At 36.8% G+C, this 13,254-nt stretch overlaps 1 pseudogene; it reads left to right on the top strand.

Moving 5' to 3' along the window:
• The first annotated feature begins 10,643 nt into the window (after positions 1–10,643).
• LOC111160861 lies at positions 10,644–12,754 on the top strand (annotated as a pseudogene).
• The last annotated feature ends 500 nt before the right edge of the window (positions 12,755–13,254 follow it).

Below are 13,254 nucleotides of genomic sequence, written 5' to 3'. Positions count from 1 at the left end.
TCTGTGATAAGGTCAGGAAAGATCCCAAGGATCATTGGCCACCCCCCCCACCCATAGCAAAGCTAGGGTTGCTTGGCCAAGCACTGACATCCCAGCAGTCTGCATATAAATTTGATTTCAGAGCAAAAAAAAAAAAAAAAGCACAGAATGTGGCATTACTTAATGATGAATATCAATACACTTAAGAAGACAAAATAATTTTTTTTACGAAGACAAAATAATCTTAAAAATGCATTCACCAAACAATGAAGATGAAAATTATACAAAAACAAACAAACAAACAAACAAACCTGAGAAGTAAGTGAATAAATAGGCAAATTCACAATTAGTTTGAGACTTCATCATCTTCCTCTCAACAATTGAGAGAAAATCTATAAGAAAGTAAATTAACTCATTAATACCATGAACCAAAAAGAACTAATCAACATTTATGGAACAAGATACAACCCAAAAGCAGAATAAACTTATTTTAAATAATACACTGAACCCTTAAAAAAATATGTACTATATTCTTTACTCTAAAACAGAACTTTATAAATGAAAAAAATAGAAATCATAGTTTTCTGATCATAAATCTAGAAGTCAATACTAAAACAATAACAGAAAATTCCCCAAATGATTAGAAACTAAAGAAACACACTTTTAGAAAATTCCTCATAGAATATCAAGAGAAAGAAAAAAATGCATTGAGCTGAATGAAAAAAGACAACATATAAAAATATGAAGACCACAGATTAAACAGTGGTAAGAGAGAAACTTACAGTGCTGAATATTTACTTTTTTTTCTTTTTTCTTTTTTTTAGATATATGCCAGTTTTTTTTTTCTTTTTTCTTTTTTTTAGATATATGCCAGTTTAAGGCTTGCCAGTGGCTTCACTAATTGGCCAGGCTTTTAGGTGTAGCCCATGAGTCAGGTTTATAACTGTAGCAATTCCTGTTAATGGTTGAGGGTAAAGTCTAAGACAGGTGCACATAAATAATATATCAATACCAATAAATTCAGAGCTGTGGCTGTAACAGAGGTTTATAGATGCAAAAGGACCTACTCATAATCAGGCTTGGTCAAAGATTTTGGTGTATGTGTCCTCAGACCCAAAACCGGAGACATGTTTTCCCCTCACCTTGGTGCAGAGTGTTTGTGTTACCTATGCATCAGCATCTAAAATGTCTAAGAAGTGCAAATATTCAATCTTTTCAGGAACATCTAACCTTGACATAGGACTTCTGGTCTCTCCTGAAAACAGAGGATATCCATTTACCAAACACTAGTGTTATTTATTTATGACCACTGGGAGGTATGAGCAAAAGAAAATGAGTCCTTCCAACCTATCTTCAAATCTACGGGGAGAGGCAAAGACACAGTCCTTTATCAGTCATAGGACTACTAAAGTATAAATGTCTTATGGTCACCTGTCAAGATTTGATCATGAGTTTTCTAAGGTAGGGGTGGGAGTGGAGAGCCAGAGAGAGCACTGAACTGGATAAATAGCTGTTTCTCAGCCAGGACTCCAAGGGATGGCACAGGGTGGGCTCATTCAAGCAAAACCTAGGTTTCTCAGAACCAGAGTTCTGCCATCATAGTGCTACAAGCACTAGCTACAGAGTTGTTTCCTAGTTTTCTCTGAATTCCTCTGTGGTATCTCTAAACCAGCCCACTGGGAGAGCTTAGCCAGGGAGCTGGAGGCTAAAGAGAAGTACCCAAATTCCCCCCCAAACCAAATAGCTTACATGAACAGTCCCTTAACATCTTTCAAGAATTCCCTGCGGCTTCTGCAGGCACTCCTCCAGACCCACTGACATGATTAACAAAGTGCTCCATGGGATCCTCTAGTACCTTCCATAACTTATGGGCAAAATGTCCCAAAGGACCCTCATACACTTGCAAATGATCTGCTAAGCACCCATCTGGAACGTCCCATGTTCTCTGATAGCACCTCCCAAAGGTTACTTGTGGGATCTTCAGGTGTTTTGCTATGTGCCAATTTGTCAGGAGCTTAACTGAGCTGAAGGGAGCCAAGCTAACAGGTGTCAAAGAAATCAGTTAAGGTAACAAACTAAAACTAAAATAATATTCAAGTTTTTAAATACTTACTGCAATAGTAAAAGCAAGAGGCTAAGCCAGAGAAAACACTGGCTACTCCCTGATTAATGTTCCACCATAGGACAGCACCAATGGGGGATCAAGGAGACAAGATGTAGGGATTGTCTCACTGCTAAGAGAGCTCTGAACAAATGGCTTCTGCATTTTACAAAGTCAGAGAGCATAGGGAAGATTGAAAGGACACTTATGACTGGAAAAGTACTGAGCCAAAGTGGAGAAAAAGTGTCTTCAAAATTCTTCTCTTCTCCCCCTGATAAGGAGATCTCAGGAGTAGCACTTGAAGAAGGCATTGGCTGAAGTCCCCAGAACAAGGGTCCTCTGAGTGGAGCTACCTAGGAATGCCTCCTGAGTGGAAGAGGCTAGGAATACAGCTGTATGTAACAGCACATCCAGCTAGGGACCCTGAGCCCTGAATGCAACTCCCTTTAGGGACTGCACTGCACTGCTCATGCACCAAGTCTGCTGTGGGGAGAGCGGCTAAAGTCTTTTTAATTTTCTGTGATTGGGCCTGAAAAATCACACGTAGATTAGTAACAAGGAGCTGGTCTTCTTAGACATAAAAAAAAAAAAAAAGCAAACCTAAAACAAGAAGAAGAAAGGAAATGATAAAGGTAAGAGAATGTCAATTAAAATTTAAACAGGCAAACGATAATCAATTGATTAAAGTTTGGTTTTTTAAAAGGATCAATTAAATTGACAAACTGTTAGCAAGTGTAACAATAAAAAAAGAGAGAAAGAAAACACACCAATCACCATTACCAGAAATGAAACTGGTGATATTTCTAAAGATTCTAGAGACCTAAAAATAATGAGTAGGGAATACTATCAAGAATTCTATACACATGATTTTGACAATTTAGGTGAAATGAACCAACTCCTCAAAATCTAACTCAAGCTATCACAGCTCACCCAAACTGGAATAATTTGTATAGTTTTTAAACTACCAATAAAACTGAATTTGTAATGAAAAAATGTTTCTAGGATAAAAAAAACTCTTGAACTTTATGGTTTTATGGTTTTATAAGACCAAGTATACCAAATATTTAAACTATAGCACTAATTTTAAGATAAATCTTTTCTTGTAAAGAGATTAAGAGGTAGCACTTCCCAACTTACCTTATTGAAACAATACTTTACTGGTAGCAAAACCAGACGGACAGTACAAACAAAGAAAAACACACACCAATATTTCTCCTGAGCTCATGTTCAAAATTCCTCAACAAAATATTAGGAAACCAAATCCAACATGTGTGAGAAATACAATGCATCTGACCAGCTGACTTTTATTCCAAGTATTTAAACCTGGTTCAAGCACTCAAAAATCAAGCAATGCAATCCCACATATCAGCAAGCTAAAGAAAAAAATATTTAATGATATTAATTAGTGAACAAGAGCATATTTTACAAGATCTAACAACCATTTGAGATTTTTAAATTCTCAGCAAACTATAAGTAAAGGGGAAACATCCTAAACTTAATGAAGATCATCTGTGGAAAAAATACAACTTATATCATATTTAATGGTGAAAGACTGAATGTACTTCCCCTTGAATTGAAAACAAGGCAAGAATCCCTCCTTTCACCATTGTAGTTTAACACAAAATTGGGAGTTCCAAATGGCACAAGACAGGAAAGGGAAATGAAAGACAAATGAAATTAAACTGTTTCTGTTTGCAGATGACAAGACGGTCTATACAGAAAATCCAAATGACTCTACAAACAAACAAAATTGAAACTAATAAATGAGTTCAAAAAATTGGAGAAGGATATGAGCCATGAGAGATTATGGACTCTGAGAAACAAACTGAGGGTTTTGGAGGGGAGGGGTGTGGGAGGTTGGGTGAACCTGGTGATGGGTATTATGGAGGGCATGCATTGCATGGAGCACTGGGTGTGGTGCATAAACAATGAATTCTGGAACACTGAAACGAAATTTAAAAAAAAATTTAAAAAGTTTTTAGAACACAAGATTAACATATAAAAATTAACTATGTTTTGCTGAAGTTCTCAGTTTTTTTTGTTGTTCTTTGTTTTTTGTTTTTTTGATTTTATTACTCTAGCCTAAGGAAGTATAACTAGAAAGGAGTTGCTAAGGCCAGTGTCAATAAAGTTACTGCCTATGTTCCTCTCTAGGATTTTGATGGTATCTTGTCTCCTGTTTAGGTCTTTCATCAATTTTGAATTTATTTTTATCTATGTGTAAGAAAGTTCTTATACATTCTTACAGATAATTCTTTTGAAGGTTGATGTCCAGTTTTCTCAGTGCCGTTTGCTGAAGAGACTATCTTATTTCCACTGGATATTGTTTCCTGCTTTGTTGAAAATTAATAGAACATATATTTGTGAGTTCATTTCTGGGTTTTCTATTCTGTTCTATTGATCTATGTGTCTACCATACTGTTTTGATGACTACAACTTGAAGTCTGGAATTGTGATGTGTCCAGCTTTGCTTTTATTTTATTACTTTTCTTTGGTTATTCAGGGTCCTTTGTGGTTCCATACAATGGGAAATATGTCAGAGAAGTACCAATACCATATGATTTTACTCATACATGGAAATTAAGAAATAAAACAAAGAAACAAAGGGGAAAAAAGGGTGGCAAAGGAAGAAACACACTCTTAACTATAGAAAACACTTGGAGGAAAAGGCACGATGGTGGAGGAGTGGGCGACTCTGTTTCAACTGGTCCCCTGAATTGAGCTAGTTAGCTTCCAAGCCATTCCGAACACCATGAAATCAGCCTGAGATATAAGATCATAACTCTTGATCTATATGGGGGCAGAGGATACATAAAATGCTTCTGCATTGTACAAACCTGGAGAATGAAACAAGCATTTGTGTCCTAGAGGCAGAGAATACCCCTCCCAAAATCAAGAAGAACAGACCAATCATCCTGACATGTAATAATAAAATTTGCAAATCTTAAAACCAGGGAATACATCCTAAGAGCAGTTAGGGGGAAGAGATTCCCTATGTACAAAGGGAGGAACATCAGAATAACATCAGATTTGTCCACAGAGAACTGGCAAGCCAAAAATGGCTGGCAAGATATATTTAGGGTACTAAATTAGAACATGCAGCCAAGAATACTGTATCTGGCAAGGCTGTCATTCAGAACAGATAGAGAGTAAAGTTTCCAGTACCAGTAGAAACTGTAAGAATATGTGACCACCAAGCCAGTCCTGCAAGAAATACTAAGGGGGGATTCTATAAAAGAAGAAAGACCCCAAGAATAATATGGACCAGAAATATACAGAGACAATCCATAAAAACAGGGACTGTACAAACAGTAGGATGCCAATAAACACATATCTTTCGATAGTAACCATAAATGTGAATGGCCTAAATGCTCCTATAGAATGTCGTAGTGTTGCAGATTGGATACAAAGACAGGACCCATCCATATGCTATCTACAAGAGACTCATTTTGAACCTAAAGACACCTCCAGACTGAAAGTGAGGGGATGGAGAACAATTTTTCATGATAATGGACCTCAAAAGAAAGCTGGGGTAGCAATTAATATATCAGACAAACTAGAATTTAAACCAACTCTGTAATAACAGATTCAGAGGAACACTATACCATTATTAAAGTGTCTATCCAACAAGAAAATCTACCAATCATCTGTTCTCCCAAAATGGGAGCAGCCAACTACATAAGCCATCTGTTAACAAAAATAATCAGATTGGCAATAAAACATTGATAATCATAGATTTTAACACTCCACTCTCAGCACTGGACAAGTCATCTAAACATAAGATCAAAGAAGAAAGATCTTTGAATGACATATTGGAGCAGATGGACTTCATAGATATATACAGAACATTCCATTGTAAAACAAGAGAATACTCATTCTTTTCAAATGCACATGGAACTTTCTCCAAAACAGACCACATACTAGGTCACAAATCCAGTCTTAGCCAATACGAAAAGACTGAGATTATTCCTTGCATGATATTCAAACCACAATGACTTGAAACTAAAACTCAATCAAAAGAAAAAATTCAGAAGGGACTCAAACACTTGAAAGTTAAAGAGCATCCTGCAAAAGAATGATTGAGTCAACAGGGAAATTAATTCATGGAAACCAATGAGAATGAATGCATATTGATCCAAAACCTATGGGATACTACAAAGGCAGTCCTAAGGGGAAATATATAGTCATCCAAGTCTTTCTAAAATGAAAAAGTAGAAAACTCCCAAATGCACAAGCTAACCCTACACCTAAAGGATCTGGAGAAAGAATAGCAAATAAAAACTTAAATCAAGCAGGAGAAGAGAAATAATAACAATGAGTGCAGAGGTCCATGAAATAGGAACCAGGAAAACAGTAGAACAGATCAATGAAACTAGAAGCTGGTTCTTTGAAAGAATTAATAAGATTGGTAAGCCACTGACCAAACTCATTCAAAAGAAAAAAAGACCCAAATTATTAAAATCATGAATGAAAGGAGAGAGATGAAGGAAATAGAAAAAAAATTATTAGAAGCTATTACCAGTGGGCATCTGGGTGGCTCAGTGGGTTAAAGCCTCTGCCTTTGGCTCAGGTCATGATCCCAGGGTCCTGGGATCGAGCCCTGCATTGGGGTCTCTACTTAGCAGGGAGCCTGCTTCCTCCTCTCTCTCTCTCTCTACCTGCCTCTCTTCCTACTTGTGATCTCTGTCTGTCAAAGAAATAAATAAAATCTTTGGGGAAAAAAAAAAGAAGAAGAAGAAGCTATTACCAGCAACTGTATGCCAACAAATTAAGCAAACTGGAAGAAATGTATTTCTTCTCAGAAACTTATAAACTACCAAGACTGAAACAGGAAGAAATAGACAATTTGAATAGACCAATGATGATGCTGAAATTGAAGTGATGAAATTGAAGTAGTAATCCAAAATGGATTGAAGCAGTAATCCAAAAACCTTCCAAAAAAACAAAAGTCCAGGGCCAGATGGCTTCCTGGGGGAATTCTACCAAACATTCAAAAAGGAAATAATACCTATTCTATTGAAGCTGTTCCAAAAAATAGAAACAGAAAGAAAAATTCCAAACTCCTTCTATGAGGTCAGCATTACCCTGAACCCAAAGCCAGGCCAAGACCCCATCAAAAAGGAGAATTACAGACCAATATCCCTGATGAACATAAATGCCAAAATACTCAACTAGATCCTAGCTAATATGATTCAACAGTACAGTAAAAATATTATTCACCATGACCAGGTGGGATTTATGCCTGGGATGCAAGGGTGGTTCAACATTTGCAAATCAATCAGTGTGGTAAAGCACATCAATAAAAGAAAAGACAAAAACCAGATGATCTCAATTGATATAGAAAGCATTTGACAAAATATAGCATCCTTTCCTGACTAAACTCTTCAGAGTATAAAGATAGAGGGAACATTCCTCAATATCATAAAAACCATCTATGAAAAACCTGCAATGAATATCATTCTCAATGGGGAAAAGCTGAGAGCTTTTTCCTTAAGGTCAGGAACAGGACAGGGATGCCCACTTTCACCACCACTGTTCAACATAGTACTAGAAGTCTTAGCCTCAGCAATCAGACAACAAAAAATAAAATGCATCCAAATTGGCAAAGAAGAAGTCAAACTCTCCCTCTTCTCAGATGACATGATACTTTATGTGGAAAACCCAAAATTCTCCACTCCCAAATTACTAGAACTCATATAGCAATTCAGCAATGGGGCAGGATACAAAATCAATGCACAGAAATCAGTTGCTTTTCTCTACACTAACAATATAACTGTACAAAGGGAAATTAAGGAATCAATTCCATTTACAAGCAACAAAAACCTTAAGATACCTAGGAACTAATCTAACTAAAGAGGTAAATGATCTGTACTCCAGAAACTACAGAACACTTATGAAAGAAATTGAGGAAAACACAAAAAGATAGAAAAAAAAATTCCATGCTCATGGATTGGAAGAATAAACATTATTAAAATCTCTATCATCCCTAGAGCTATTTACACTTTCAATGTCATTCCTATTAAAATTCCATTGGCATTTTCCAAAAATCTGGGAAAAAAATCCTAAAATTTGTGTGGATCCAGAAAAGACCCAAAGTCACCAAGGAAATGTGGAAAAACAGGAACAAAGCTGGGGACATCACATGGCCTGACTTCAAGCTATATGACAAAGCTTTCATCACCAAGACAGCATAGTATTGGCACAAAAACAGACACATAGACTAATGGAACAGAATAGAGACTCCATAAATGGACTTTCATCTCTGTGGTCTACTAAACTTTGACAAAGAAGGGAAAAATATCAATGGAAAAAAAGAAACTCTTGGGGCACCTGGGTGGTTCAGGCGTAAAGCATCTGCCTTCAGCTCAGGTCATGATCTTGGGGTCCTGGGATCAAGCCCTTAATCAGGCTCCCTGCTCAGTGGGAATCCTGCTTCTCCCCTTCCCACTCCCCTGATTTGTGTTTCCTCTATCACTCTCTCTTTCTCTCTCTCTGTCAAATAAATAAATAAATAAATAAAATCTTCCCCAAAAAGTAATATTAAGACAAAAGACACTCTCTTCAGTAAATGGTGCTGGCAAAATTAGACAGCTACATACAGAAGAATGAAACTCAACCATTCCCTAGACCATACATGAAGATAAACTCAAAATGGATGAAAGACCTCAATGTGAGATAGGAATCCATCAAAATCCTAGAGGAGAACATGGGCAGTAACCTCTTTGACATCGCCCACAGCAACTTCTTTCAAGACATGTGTCCAAAGGCAAGGGAAACAAAAGCAAAAATGAACTTTTGGGACTTCATCAAGATAAAAAGCTTCTGCACAGCAAAGGAAATAGTCAACAAAACAAACAGGCAGCCCACAAAATGAAAGAAGATATTTGAAAGTGGCATTACAGATAAAGGGCTGACATCCGAGATCTATAAAGGACCTCTCAAATTCAACATTCAAAACAAAAACTAATAACCCCATCAAAAAAAATGGGCAGGAGACATGAACAGACACTTTTCTAAAAAAGACAAACAAATGGCTAACAGACACATGAAAAAATGTTCAACATCACTAGCCATCAAGGAAATACAAATCAAAACCACAATGAGATACCACCTTATACCGGTTAGAATGGCCAAAATTAACAAAATAGGAAACAACAACTGTTGGTGAGGATGTGAAGAAAGGGGAACACTCTTACACTGTTGGTGGGAATGCAAATTGCTACAGCCACTCTGGAAAACAGTATGGAGTTTCTCAAGATGTTGAGAATAGAACTACCCTAAGATCCAGCAATTGCACTACTGGGCATTTACCCCAAGGATACAGATATAGTGAAAAGAAGGGATGCAGTCTCCACAGTGTTCATAGCAGCAATGCCCACAATAGCCAAACTGGAAGTAACCAAGATGCCCCTCCATAGATGAATGGATAAAGAAGATGTGGTACATATACACAATGGAATATTATTCAGCCATAAGAAAGGATGAATACCCAACATTTGCAATGACATGGATGAAACTGTGGGGGATTAAGTGAAGTTGATCAAACAGAGAAAGACAATTATCATATGGTTTCACTCATATCTGGAACATAAGCAATAGAATGGAAGATCATAGAGGGAGGGAGGGAAATTCAAAGGGGGAGAAACCAGAGAAGGAGATGAACCATGAGAAACTATAGACCCTGAGAAACAACCTGGGGGTTTCAGAGAGGAGGAGTGTGGGGTGAGGGGATAACAGGTTAATGGGTATTGAGGAGGGTATGTGACGTGATGAGCACAGGGTGTTATACTTAACTAATTAATCATTGAACACTGCATCAAGGACTAATTATGTACTAAACAGTGGCTAACTGAACATAATTTAAAAAAAGAAAACACACTGTTGGTTACCATAGGGGAGATGGGTGGGGGATGGGTTAAATAGGTGATGGGGACTAAGAAGCATACTTGTTCTGGTGGCTCTGGGTAATATATGAAAATGTTGGATCACTACATTGTGCACCTGAAATTAATAACAAACTGGAATTTAAATAAAAACTTGACAAAATTTAACTATATTTAATTATATGAAATTAACATATTGAAACTATAATTAAAAATATGATTTATAGTTGATTGAAGAAAGAAAGAAATATTTAGGTGTAAGTCTATCAAAACATAGGCAGGGCTTGTATCCTGAAAAGTGTAAACTGCTGATGAAGAAAAACAAACAGAATCAAAAATAAATAGAGATGTCTTTGCTCATATCAAATAAACAAGATCATATCAAATAATTATACTTCATCAAAATTAAAACTTTAACATCGTGAACAATGCCACTAAAAGGATGAAAAGACCAGCTATCAACTAAGTGAGAATATTTGCAAAGCACATACCTGGCAAAAGATTTAGATCAAAAATATATGAAAAAACTCAACATTAAAGAAACAACCTATCTAATTAGACAATGGGCAAAAGATATATAAAAAATTTCACAAATTAAAAAGAGAGAGCACTCATTGAACACTACCTCTCCAGACTGCTATTTTCTTCTCAAGCCAAGCCAGACCCACATAGAAGCAACTATGTCTAAAGGATCCACAGTTGGCAATGATCTTTGCACCACCTATTCATGTAAGTTTTTTTCCATCACAGGGAAGTGGAAATAATTGCTAATGATGAAGGAAACTGAACTACCCCAAGTTATGCCTCCTTTGAAACTGAATGATCGATCAGTGATGATGCCAAGAACCAGTGGCATATGACTTGTCCAAGGTCAAATAACTGATGTAAAAACCAAAATATCAACCTAGGAGGCCTGGCATTAAAATGTAGGTTCTTAACCACTGAACTACAGCTGCCTTATCATAGTTGCTCTAGAACTGTTTGTAACATTTTGGGCAAATCACTTAATCATCATTATTTCTTCATTTGTAAAATAAAAGAACTGATCTGTAGAAAAAAAAAAAAGAGCCAAGTGACAATGAACCCCACTGACACAGTTTTTGATGCCAAATGTCTGATTGGATGTAGATTTGACAATGCTGTTGTCCACTCTGATATGAAACACAGGCCCTTCAGAGTGTGAGTGATGATGGGAGGCACAAAGTTCAAGTAGAATACAAGGGAGAAAAAAAATCCATCCAGAGGAGTTGTCCCCTGTGGTTTTGAAAAAGAGGGAAAAAATTGCAGAGGCTTACCTTGGGAAGTCTATTACCAATGCAGTTGTCACACTGCTTACTTTAATGACTCAGCATCAGGCTACCAAAGATGCTGGGATTACTGTTGTCTTAATGTACTTAGAATCACCAATGAGCCAACTGCTGCTGCTATTGCTTATGAATTAGACAAAAAGTTGGAGCTGAAAGGAATGTGTTGATTTTTGACTTAGGATGTGACACTTTTGATGTGTCAATCTTCACTGTTAAAGATGGGATCTTTGAGGTCAATTCTACACCTGGAGACACCAACTTAGGTGGATAAGACTTTAATGACTTAATGGTCAACCATTTTATTGCAGAGTTCAAGTGCAACAGAAGACGGACATGGGAGAGAACAAGAAGGCAATCCAAAACCTCTGTGCTGCTTGCTTGCGAATATGCTAAGCATACACTCTCTTCCAGCACTCAGGCCAGGATTGAGATTGATTACCTATACAAAGGAATCAACTTCTCTACCTCATTATTTATGCCTGATCTGAAAGATTAAATGCTGACTTATTCCATGACACCCTGCACCCTATAGAGAAAGCTCTTCAGGATGCCAAGCTATACATACATCAGGTCCAAAATATTGTCCTGGTGGGTGGTCCTACTCATATCCCTAAGATTCAGGAACTTCTGTATGACTTCTTCAATGGAAAGGAACTGAGTAAGAGCATCAACCCTGATGAGGTTATTGCTAATGATGCAGCTATCAAGGCACCATCGTTTCTGGAGACAAATTTGAAAATGTTAAAGATTTGCTGCTGTTGGATGTCACTCAATTTTCTCTTGGCTTTGAAACTGCTAGGTAAGTCATGACTGTATTTATCCAGTACTATACTACCATTCTTACCAAACAGATGCAAACCTTGACTACCTTCTCTGACAACCAGCCTGGTGTACTCATTCAGGTTTATGAAGGTAAGTATGCCATGACCAAGGATAACAACCTATCTGGCAAGGCATTCCTCAGGCTGAAGTCACTTTTGATATTGATACTAAATGCATCCTCAATGTCTCTGCTATCGATAGGAGTACAGGAAAAGAGAACAAGATTACCATTATTAACTACAAGGACCACATGAGCAAAGAAGATATTGAGCAATGATTGAGGAAACTGAGAAGAAAAAGCTGAAAATTAGAAGCAGCAGGACAAGGAGTCCTCCAAGAATTCACTTGAATCTTACACATGCAACATAAAAGCAGATGTTGAAGATGAAAAACTTCTGGGCAAAATCAATGATGAAGACAAACAAAAGATTCTTGACAAGTGTAATGAAATCATCAACTGGCCTGATAAGACCCAGACTTCAGAGAAGGAAGAATTTGAATATGAGCAGAAAGAGTTGAATAAAGTCTTCAACCCCATTATTACCAGTCTGTACCATAGTGCAGGAGGCATGTTAGGAGGAATGCCTGGGGACTTCCCTGGTGGCAGATTTCCTTCATCTGGTGGTGCCTCCTCTGGATCCACCACTGAAGGGGGTGAATAAACCAATCTCAGAATAGGTCTAACATTTTTCCACACAAAACATTTGAAGGACCCAAATTTGTAGCAAATTCTATAGCAGTTTTAAAATCAAGCTGCTATAGAAAATAAACTGGACATTCTTGATATTTTAAAATGGAATATGTGCACAGGGTAAGGAAATAAAAATTGCACTTTATAAAAACTGTATTATAAGTTGAAATGCAATGTCTTAAATAAAACTGTATTTAAAATTGAAAAACAAAAAAGAAAACACAAGCATTGATAGAAGGTGAAAAATAACTACCAAAATTCAATGTACATTTCTGAAAAGAACAACAAACCATAAACTACAGGTATGCCAGGAATAAACTGATAAACATTTTCTCCAAGAAATCTAAGGAAACATCATAATTAGCAACCAAATACCAGGTCATTCCCATGAGACAGTTTTAAGATAAGAATTTGTTTTTCTACTCATTCATTCATTGCTATTAATTCTTATTGTACTGAAAACTCTTGCTA

The sequence above is a fragment of the Enhydra lutris genome, unplaced genomic scaffold, assembly GCF_002288905.1.
Source record: "Enhydra lutris kenyoni isolate GAN:26980312 unplaced genomic scaffold, ASM228890v2 scaffoldscaffold78, whole genome shotgun sequence".
NCBI classification, from domain to species: domain Eukaryota; kingdom Metazoa; phylum Chordata; class Mammalia; order Carnivora; family Mustelidae; genus Enhydra; species Enhydra lutris.
The sequence above is the reverse complement of the archived record's forward strand: the minus strand, read 5'-3'. Positions and strand labels throughout refer to the sequence as shown.